Below are 12,202 nucleotides of genomic sequence, written 5' to 3' on the forward strand. Positions count from 1 at the left end.
ACTTTCTAGCTACAGCTTTTATCCCCATCTCACTTTCAGCTGCTATATGTATTCCCTCCAGAGTGTGACTTCTGTAGTGGTAAGGTATGTATACACCAGGGTGACTCAGGCATACACCATCTCCCATCTTTTTTGCTTTATATGGGAGCATAAGTAAGATAAACACATCTCAGGGAGATCCAGCCTTATCTTGTCTCTCATTATTCCTACTCTAAGCTTTTGGCCTTTCTACTTCATTTTTTTCAAATTATTTACATTGTTTTGCGGTTTTTTATTACCCATGTCTGTTAGTTTTCTGTGATAGGTTTACAAGGTGTCATCCTTATGGTTTGTGTAAGAACTCCAAGACAGTATGATGGGACATCTGGCTTGTGTTTCAAATAAATAATTATGCGGTATTATTTAATTTTGTCCTTAACATTCATCCTCACTACTGGAGGAAGACAAAAAGCCATCCACTGAGAGAAGAGAGTTCAAAGCTAATGAGTCCGCAAGAGGAAGGCTCTGCACTCTTGTGGCTGTCCCATGCTAAGCAGAATCCCGATCAAGGAATATCCAAGGAGATATTTGCCCATACAGTCTGTCACTTCTGTATGTTGATGTTATGTATTATTCCCACTGGGAATATGAATGTCCCCACAGTCCTGCTTTTTTCTAGTATTTCATCAAAGCCTTTATTTCATCTTTACTTCATCTCTAGCTAGCCAAAGGGAGCATTTTTGGTAGAGTTTTTATTTTGTTTAGGGGAAGCAGAAAGGTCTGTGTTTTCAAATGCATTAATTTCTTGGTGTAAAAGAGTTTCATTGTCATAACTCATATCCGTCACTCCTTTAAATTGTAGGATGTATGTTTAAATTCATTAGAACATGCAAGAGAATGAAAACTCTCACAGGACTATACTTCAGGTACAAATGTTTTAACCATACTAGCTTTGCAATTGCAGTATTAACTTGCATATGATCACATGTATGTGTACATAAGCAAACACCCACCATTTCACCCTCAACATCATTCCTCATTCCTAACTAATATAGCCAAAACTGATCTTATACCTAATAAGCAATTTTAGGCAATGGGAGAGATTTTAAAGTTTAGTCCCTGTAGAGCTCTAACTATTTTAGACAAATTCCATTGATTTTCTTCAGGCATGCATTTTCTGAGATTTTGTTGTTTTCTTAACAGGAATTTTATTGATGTTATTTTTAGTTGTATTATCTACTCAAAAACAAACAAACAAACCAAAGCTATTCAGATCTATATACTAATCTCTGGGGCTTCTAAAAATAAATCATCATGGTTTCAACCAAATGGGCAGAGGGGGGAAGAAAGAGAGAGATCTTGCCAAAATGGGTTTTGAATGTTCATAATGGACTACAGGCTAATGCTTTGTAACAAAGTTATCAAACACAGTGGTATCTGAGGGCCTCACATGAAGGCTCATCGTTCTTCTGGAAACATTCTTTTCTGTGTTTCTGCTTTTGATGAGACCACTTCAGAGAAGCGAAGCGTGATGCATAAAGAGAAGGCTTCGCTCTCTTGAAGTGTTGTGGAAGAAATACTATGTATAGCTTTCCTCATGTGTGTATTCTTCTTAGCTGTTTCTATGTAGGTATAGAAGAAGAGTCACATGTGGATGTCCCACTTACAATATCGTTCCTTTGGGCAAGGGGTTGTAGTGCAGCAGTTATTTTGTTCTAGGACTCTGCACAATAACTGCTTAAATGTTTTAACATCAGTCTGTCTTTCCTATAAATTGCTCCAACACCTGTCTGTCAGACACTTCAGAAATTATTTTTAAAACTGTATTTTGATTACCCTTTCCTTTCACTCTGACAAACACTTTAAAGTAATTATTGCATGAACAATCTCACAAAGTGTTTAAGGGAAATCATATGTATAAATTCATATTGAAAAAACTTCACAAAATACTTTTTTTGCAAAGTGGTTTTTTTATTATGCATTGTCAACAGTTAAATTATATGTTGCTTTTTCATGCAAGCTGGAATAGTGTTAAGAGAGCAAATGTTAATCCATAAACATGTTAAGGAAAATAGCGCTAAATGTGCATAAGTTTGTACAGGTTTAAATGTGAAACTGGAGAGCTGCTCCAGTCAAGATGACTTTGAATTGGTTAGTGAAACAACCACTAGTTTAGTTGTTCCCAAGCCTTGTTCCAGTTCTGCTTAGGATGTTTGGGTTTATCCTGTGTTAAAATTTACACAATTTTTATTTTTTTCTATCATGCAATATAATACCATAGTAGCAGCTCTAGAAATACAGCAAAACAGGACTATTCGCCAGCCTGTTGTGGTTACTATTCAATGAGTCCGTTTCAAACTAAGTACTGCATGATATTGGGGGAAAACAAAACAGAATAAAACCCCAAAACCCACCCAAATCTTCTAGTATGAGCTAACACAACAAATGTTCATGGTATGTAATGGAGCAACAGCTCAGTTACAATAATAACAACACATAAGAAAAAAGCTCTGGATTTTTTTTTCTTGTTTTGTGCACACCAGGTGCTTCACATCTTAATTTGTTACAATTGATAAATATCTAAATTGAATTATCATGTTTATGCAGGGCAGTCATATAGTAAAATAGTTCTTACAATGTTCAGGAGCTTAGAGAGATAAGTTGTTTTAATTACAGACTGAAATTACAGATGAAAAAATAGATTTTTTTCATCTTTCTTGCCTTAAATATAAACTAAGTAAATAAAGTCTGAGTAATTGACCATATATAATACAAATTTTCATATGTAATCTCTGAATATTAAACTCTTCAAGAGTATAAAATAAGTGGACAGAAGAAATACCTATTTATTATATACTTAATGATGAGTGACAGACATAGCTGTTTTATGAATTTTCATCATAGACTCTTTTTATTTTAATTTGTTCTTCTGCAGTGAGCTGTCTGAACTTGACTTTCTCACCTTGGAATGATGGAACATCTTGCGCTGAGTAAACCTAAGCTTGTGTTTATGTCATTCATTGACACTTCGATTATTTCACTTTCTTGACAGGCATTAATACCATTCAGTTCTATATCATAATTCCCATGTTCTTCTGAATGTGGGCTGCAGGACCTTTTGGTTATGTCTGTAGAGTCTATTAGACGACAGTCTAAAAAACAGGTTGCCTTTTTTAAGAAAAGATCTTTTCAGAGTGTCAGATAAAATAGTATGTACATTTTTGTTGCGTTTTCATTCTTCTCCAATGCATACAAAGTCAGTATCAACAGGGAATGTTGTATTAGTTGCTTCCTTTAAAACTAATGTGCTGTTAGTACGAGATTTCTGACAAGTGGCATCTTTATTAAATTGAGCAAGACTGTTAGAGGTAACAGCATCTTCTGAGTTTTGTTCGTCCCATGGAACAGTTACAGGGTTGCTAGAATAGCTCTCATGGGGTTCATACATCTCAAATATTTCTTCATTTCCAGACCGATACGCCAGCACTGTGAAGGCATGCTGTGATCTGGTGCAAATTGCGTGGCTGAACGCTGTCGTTGGCTTAGAGGTAGCTGAGAGAGTTGTTTCCTGCCTGCAAATGTTTGCATGTGAAAAAGTGGCATAATTGTTATTGTTATTGCTATTCAATCTGAATTCACTGTGATTCTTTTGTACTGTTATGTCATCGATGTTAGTAACCTGTACAACTTCTGAATCATCAGTTTCATTAATTTTTGTCTCTTGCTGCTTCCCATCACTATGCATAATCACATTACCACCTTCATTAATATCCTTTCCACTTTCCTCTTTATTCTGTGATCCTCCTGCTTTATTCAGCTTATCTTGCACATTCCCAGCTTCCTCATCTTTGCCTTTATTGCCCACTTCATTTTTCTTTGCTGTACAGATATTTTTAGCTTCTTTTTCAGACAGAGAGCTAAAGGATGAATGTTGATTTTGTTTTGCATTTGCAGTGTCATTTTTATTTTGCTCTCTCACAGCATTTTTTTCATCAGGATCCTTTTTATTGCCCAGAGGTTTACTTGTATGTAAACTAGAACCTTCTTGAGCAAAACCTTCTGGTGGCCACTTTGGCTTATTTACTTTAGCCACTTCTTCAATAGAAAATGTTTTCTTAAGTGTTGCATCATCTGTTGACGGTGGCCATGTCATCTTTAATTTACCTCTTTCTGTGTTTTTTTTCAAATTATTATCAAAAATATCAGAATCAATACCTTCAGTACCTGAGTACAGGTCTTGATCAATTTCTGTTATTGGCTTAGGATCAACAGGTATACTATTAATGGGATTTGTTTCTTCAGCACGAATATTGCCAACTGAGCTACATTGATCTTTAGAATTCCATAGTTCTTTATGCTGCTTGTGTCCAAAACCTTCATCATAATTTCCTTTTGATTTGAAAAGTTGTTTGAAATGGGGTTTGCAATATATTTTTCCATGGAGAGATGCATAATTTCCCAAGCTGCCAAACAAAAGAAAGTTTGTTTTATGCTTTTACATGTCATAAATCTACAAGGAATTTTACACTTTACTTAGTATTTCCAGTAGCCCCGTGTGACAGTGTATATAAAGACAGGAAGAGCAAAACCACCAAATTCAATGTATTGGCCAATTCTGACACCGCCCCCCCACTCCTCAAGTATCTAAACCATTTAACTGCAAATTCCCATGCTAAAATTAAAAACAGTCATGCTTTGTGATTTAAGAAAGAACATAAAAATCTTCAGTTGTTGCACAGCATAAGCTTTGAATAGGAATGTTCCATAGCACTTTCGGGTTGTTGTGATCCTTTTTTTCATCATCTTCGAGACTGAAGCCTCTATTTTTGTACAATATAGGTGGAAAAATTATAGTGCCAATTTTCTTTAGCTTTTGTACAAATTACGGAAATTTGTGTTTAGTTATATTTGGGTTCTGTTCCTAAATGAAGGAAATGTGTGCAACTAACCTCAAAGGTGTTAAAATCAGAACTGTTAGCCTTTGCAGTCTGATAGAGCAATAAATACTGCATTTCATATAAAGTTTACAAGAGTGGTTTGTTAATGGAGAGATCCATCATAATTCATCTTACGGTTGAGGAAAAGTGAGAGAAAATTTGGTCTGTGTTCAGATGTCCTAAATTCCAGCCAAGTTTCTGTGTCTGCTGCTTCCTGTTCATAAGCTGTCCTGAAGGTCGGGAACAGTCAGTAGGAAGCAATATGCAGAAGAATTTGGAAGGTGGTGGATGAAATGAGTATTTAAAGAATTAAGAGGACTTGTTCTACGGCACAGTGCAGGTGTCGGTAGCAGAGAAGAAAAGGAGAACCCAGGTTGCTTCCCTGTCAACCCAGCATACTACAGGCTGAATAGCCCAATTGAAAATCATTTCACTGTCTGTATTTATATTCAAATGCAGAGTTCTATGACTGAACATGCTGTTACTTCTTACCTTAGTTGGCTGCCACAGTGGTGACATCGGAAACATGATTTATGAAAATGCTGCTTGTCGGCAACTAGGCATTCCATTGGGTAAACTCTCTGTTGGCAGAGTCTGCACGTTTCATTTTCTTGAATATGCAGCTTCTGGAAACACATATTAAAAAATTAAGAGTTAATTTAAGCCACATGTTTTGATTTATTTTAACTGTATCAGTCCATATGTTTTGTCAAAACTGTAGTTTTCTTTATCCATTAACGGGCATCTCAGCTGTCAATTTTAAGGCTTCACTTTTGTTCGACAGTAATACTTCAAAAATGAAAAACTGCTCATCTTTTCCTTTTTAGAAATCCATACATTTGAAAGGACCCTTCACTTCCCTATACCAGGTACAATATTTGCCATTTATTTGTAATAACTATTTATTTTGTGAAATGCGATAGGATAATAAAAAGGTATACTAGTAGAAGTGGAATTAAGTAAAATGTATGGATAATTTTTGAATCGACAATGTGATTTAGACATCAATAAATGGGGCAGGTGTTTGAAATTCTGACGAAGAAGTTTTGCTTAATCATGCCAAAACCACGTTAAGGATTTCCACTGCTGTGATAACCTGCAGACTATACATTCATATGGTCCAGATATGCTAAGAACATAATTGTGATTTTTAACAATTTTCATTTTCAGATCTTATACTTTCTTCAGTTAATTGTTAAGACTAAGTTAGCTATGATTATGTTAGCTAATTATATAAAATCCTTTCTTTTATGAAGTATAGTTAATTATAAAGGAAACTAGTTCTCTGTAAAGTACAAAGCATGAATAGAAGGTTTTTCATACTGATAAGGGGCAGAAGGAAATAACAGACTATCTGTTGGGCTTGCAAAAAATGCGTGCTGCTCTCCTGCCTTCATTTCTGAATTGCAATGAAAATTGTGCTAGCAAATAGGGTCAAGCAAATAACTGCTAGTATATTTCCATTGACAATAGTAATGCCTCTTGACATCAGCACAAGATTTGACCCCTTTCAGTATTTTGTTAGTGAATGAATTCCTTATTTTGCTTTGTTTGCACCCCAGCTTTGCTTCACCTGTTAATCTGTCTCTACCTCCACACACAGGTTTTCTTGCCTTTTACTCTTCTGAGCCTTTCTCCCATGCCCCTGTGGGGAGCGAGCGAGTGACTGGGTGTGGACTTCACCCACGGCCAACCCACCACCTGAAGTATTTTGTTGGACCACTGCCAGACAGTGCCTCATTTTACAGGTTCACAAGCTACGCATGTTTAATTCTTCTGCTGACATGAATCAAGGTAGCACCCTTGTCAGTGCGCAGAGCTGGAAACCCCAAGCAGAGCTTTCTGTTTAGGAGTTATGCAGGTACAGGAGCGTTCAGCATTGTTCTGCCAGTTTCATTGCTGTTCAGGCATCAGCATTCTGTTCATGTATTTCAAATGGCTAAAGCGATGGTAACATCTGGTTTTCATGCAGGACCCTATCCATATTCATTGCCCAAAATAGATGCACTAAAGGAGAATGTTGATGTTCATCATGCAACAGCGTATGTAATATTTTCTAAGTTTCAAATATATAACTTTGCAATGTAAATACTACTTTATTATGGTTTTTAAGTAACATATGCACCGTGTGGAAGAAAGTATGTTCTATTTTCGATGTTTACTTCATATATAAATATTTGTGTATATATTCACATACTTAATATATTTTAAAACTTTGCTTCAATATGAAACAAATAACAGGCTCAGCTTTTTGAGGAATACTGAGAGGCTCTTCTTCTTGGTGATGTGAAACTTGGACTTTGCCATAAAGTAAATGGGTTTGCTCCCTTTATTCAGACTAGGGCTGTATCAACTGGTAAAATCAACCAGCAGGAAAAGGCAGGTTTTTTTAAAAATTGCATGCTAATTGTAAACCATTTTAGTAATTTTACTCAAACAGGAAACCCACTGAAACATGGTACACATTGTCTTAAGTCACATCTTGTGCTTTAATAAACTAAAAACAGGTGTGCACAAAACATGACCATTATTTTATCTCTGGAGTTATTTTATACAGACAACATTTTACCTCAGTTAGGAGGATGTTGCATTAATTTTAAGCATGATAAATCAGGTGCATTCTGTGCATATTTTCTAGCATATTTATGTTTCTCAAATACAGTAATGCTATTTTTATTTTAATATCTACTTCTATTTTAGTATATATTTTATATTTATTTTGCTCTACATAATTCTTTAGGATAGGTCTCGTAGCATTAATCCTCATAATGGTGGAAGACGTAGTAGCTAGAGGCTTTCACAATAGTTTCTGCATCTTCAGCTTCTCAGCTTTCTGGTCTTAATAGAGATCTATTTGAATTCCTACATCGTATTTTTGTTCTACTTGCTTATCATTGCCATCAAATTTGGAATCAGAAAGTATGCTTTGCTCCAGTGTTACAGGGGCTACTGCATCTTGTGCAGGACTTTGAATCTTGCTTGTTCGATTTTTGTGACTATGTTTTAGCTGGACTTAATTGTCTGAATTTTCTATGTGCCAAGGCTGTGATTCAACTAACTGTTTTGTTCTGCACGCAGCACTACTCATATTTTCCTCCACTGAGATTCCATGGACCACTTAAATTTCCACAAGGTGCTTGTTGGTCACAGGTAAAGGCTGCATTTCTAACATTCAGTGTCCTATTCTGACATGCCTCCTTTCAGTGTCTTCTCTATGGACAGCTTCACTCTCCAGTCTGTGACCAAAGTTGCCTCTGATAACAAACAGTGGCTGAGGTTCAAAATGTTTTCTGCTTCTCTTCACAATTCCTTTAAGCTCTTTCAGCTCAGACCTCAGCTGCAAAAGGTTAAGGGCATCCACTGGGTACAGCTGCCCAAGTTTATCCAGGTCTGTGCTTCCAGAATGCGCCTCAGAGTCTTTATAGCACCACTAGAAACTTCTTGGATGCAAGTTTCATCTGTTGGTTGTTCTTCATCGTGGTAAATTTTATTTGTAGAGTCTAGTGGCTGCATTTCTAACATCCACGAAACTGGAGGAACACTTCCTGTAACTAGTGCAAGAGCCTTGTCCATAGTTCCCACAGAGCCTGAAGTAGTGCTTCAAGAACCTGGGTCTGAAACATCCAGGCTATGGATTTAACAGTTCCACCTGCAATGGTTTCCTGGTCTGCAATGCTTCTAGCTTTGTTTGGGTCTAAAGGGTCGTCTTTAATTGAAAGGAAAGGCTGCTTCTCAAAGACCCAAGGACCTCTCCTCTCTGGATTTCACACCACTGTAAGGATTGTTTTTCTGGTCTTGTGAACATCTGAACGATGAAGGCAAAGCCTTATCTAGCCTGCTGCACACCTGCCAGCATATTCTGTGTTGCAGGTTCAGCAGATAAAATATTAGAAGCCTCATTCAGGTAATGTTTCTCTAAGTGCAAACATTTGTATAATATAAACATCTTAGTTCACATAAATTGCTTTGCTTTGGGTGCAGATCTGTGGAGACAGTGGGCTTGGTTGGGGTGCTGGATGATTCAGCGGCCTGGGAAGTTGCTGTCATTTCCAATGGAGCTTTTTGCATAAGTAGTGGAAAACTTTTCTGTGTTTCCACAGTCATGGGATCCTGGAGCAAATAATTGCAGAAGTAGAAGTTACCTCCTGTTTTCCCTTGGTGTGGAAGTTTCCTGTAGTGTGTGTGCTGAAGTAGTAGTGTGGAAGATGGACTAATTGTTGGAGGCAATGTAATTTCCTGGTACGTATTTTTCATCTTTAGGGAACAAAAGAGGTTGCTTTGTTTGTTTGTTTCAAGTATAGTAACACAGAAAACAATTTTTCTGTTCTTCACAAAAGCTAGTTCTGCCACAATCCAAGCAATAGGATTATAATAAAATCTGGAAAGACACAATCCATCAGCTATTGCTCAAAATGTGTAAAACCAATCTTTTGAACTAAGAGCTGTGCTATTTGCACCGTAGAATATATGTGAAAAGAAATGTAAAATTCATATAAATTGCAAAAGGATGATTAAGCGGTCTTAGAGTTTTTGCTGCAACAAATGCAGACTTTGCATTATAAGCATAATGTAAAGTTATGCTGTGACTTCTGCTTATCTTCATTTCTTCTGAATGTGACATTTTCTACGTTTTTGAGAATCTGTGGTGACAGAAATTATACATATTTACAGATTCAAAACAAGGAAAGAGGAGATTGTATTCAGCAGAGTAGGGTGGGAATGTGAAAGTTTTTAGAAAAGTCTACTTATTTATGTTTCTCACATACTGTACTTGTTGAGCCCTCTAATGCACTTCATATTACATTATGTGCACTTAATCACAGTTAGTCAAAATATAAATTCAGACTGCGTGATGGACTAATGTCTTAATGTCTCATTAAAAGCACAGACCTTTACTTCTTTTGCAGGTGTCACAGTCTCTCTGTTGGGGTGAACAGCCTTTTCCTGAGCTGTCCTTTCAATCTGCTGTTTTAAAATCTGTGTTACGGTCTTTGGGAGCTCTTCGTTCTGAGCTGCATTGGTTACTGCAATAGGAACAAGAATAAAAAGGATTGTTTTTCCTCCATCCTGTATTTTATGAAATTGACTCGATCAGTGAATCATAAAACATTATTGTATTAAAAAAAAATCATACTTATCCTTGCAAAAGTCTAGAAAATCACTTGATCGTGAACAGAAATGCATGGAGAGAGCGACAGAATAGTTGTTGAGGGAGATGTTATCACCTCCTGTTTTGCCATTCCTGAGGGGTGTGGAGGGGGCTAAAGGTTGACTGGGGTCTGTGGGATAATATAATGTGGGAATTCTAATACCAGGACTAAACTGCAGCAGCAGGGCTATTCAGTTCAACAATAAATTGTAACCTTCTCATCCACAATTTTGTAAATACATGGGCTCATGATTGCCCATGTTTTCAGATAATTCTTCAAGTCCTCAGTTCTTTTAAGCAACTGAACACGTATTTAAAACCACTTCCTTATGCAACAGCCATTTCTCCAACTGAATTCTGAACTTGTTTCTTAAGTTCCATTGAAGTAAATGAGTTTGGAGTAACGTGCATTTTCATGTTTGTATGATAAGAGCAGTACGTTGACATTCACCACTGCGCGTTAATGAGCCTTTATTCTTACGCCACTTCTTACCTGTTTCATCAGTGCGCTGGGTGAATGTAGAAGCCTTTTTTATCTCCTGAATAACTTGCTCATGATGAGAAACCTGTACACAAAACCTTCACTTTACTACAGGATTTAGTGCAATATGTAAAAAATTTCCATAGTTCTGCAACTGTATTTAAAGTGTTACATCAAAGAAAAATATGAATGAAAACCTAATTAATTCATTACTGTGTTGAAACAATAATACATTAAAAACACTTAATAAAACACCTTTAAAAATTATTGTGTGCCACCTAATGAGGGAGGCTGTCAGTAGAACATCCAAATCTTGCTGTACCAAGTGGTAAAGGAGGAAGAAGCAAAGCAGATGTGTATCAGCATCAGTATAATTGTCCAATGACATAATTATTAATTGATATAGTTACCACTTGTGTTTGAGAGGCCTCCATTTGACTTTCTTTGGAGGTCATTTCATTGCACTCAGCTTCCCTGGTGCTGCTTGATAGTGTGTGCTGAGTGCTGCTTGATGTTTCCTAAAGACAAATAAAAATAATCACACATTAACAGCTAATAGTAAATTGGATTTTTTTTTCCTCTGAAGGGCTTTCACAAATTAGTTCTGATGTAAGTGGTGTAACTAGAACAGTCATTTTAAAGCAGAGTACTATTGTTATTATGATTGATATTTGTTGCCGTAAAAATTGGAACAGACTTTTTTATAACACAGATGATGTCAAGTCATTTCTGTTACTGCGGCCAGATTTTGACCAGCAAATATGGAAAGTTGCGTGAATATGTACAACGTATAATTAGACTGGAAGGTGACTAAGAAGACTGGTTCTGGCTTTATGTGCTGTGCCATCAACTTGTTACCTGTCAGCAGGTATGACGCTAATGCAGCTTTCTAAAAGGAAGTATAATAATATGTCTGTGTAAGAGATGCTGACTTCCTGCATATGCTTTATACAGCTTTTCCAATGCAAAAATCGTGCTGAATTGCCCTTGTGAAAAATATGACTTGTAGACTGACCAGAAGGTCCTATAAAATGCACAGGCTAGCATTGTGTCTACAAGTCTGACAACTGCAGTGTAATAAAGAGAGCATATAGTTGAAATTTTAAAGCACTGTCTGAGATGTCCATGTCAACTAATTTCTGAAGTTATCTATGTTTAGTTTGACTCCAGATGCTAGCAGTGATTCGTTTTTGTGTTTAAAACCTGTCCTGGAACCTGTGCTACATCACATTACCTGTGTCCATGTAGTACTTGGAGATTTAGTGATTAGAAGACATAAATCCTAAGGACTGACATTATTAATGTATCAGTTCTGTACTTCCTCTCTCTTGCACACTAGCATGCACACAGAGACATCTAAGAAATAATTTAATTCATGTCAGATTACATGTTCTTCTTCCTTTAGAAGGAAGATTTTCTATTAGTTTCTGCTGATAATGAGCTTTCAAATGGAAGGACCTTCTGGTCCCTCCAGCAATAGCTTTGCAAAGCGTTCAGTGTAATGTGCCTGTGAATGGAGGCAGCACTGTGTTTCTGAGATTGCTGCTATGCATCTAGTGCAACAGAGAGCTGGAACCTTCCTGTGTCTCAGATTCTGGCACCTCCTTGAAATGCAGCTAATTGTGGGGCAAGAAATTAACTCTCTCCCTTAATCAT

Source organism: Nesoenas mayeri (assembly GCF_963082525.1).
Source record: "Nesoenas mayeri genome assembly, chromosome: 6".
Taxonomy (NCBI): Eukaryota; Metazoa; Chordata; class Aves; order Columbiformes; family Columbidae; genus Nesoenas; species Nesoenas mayeri.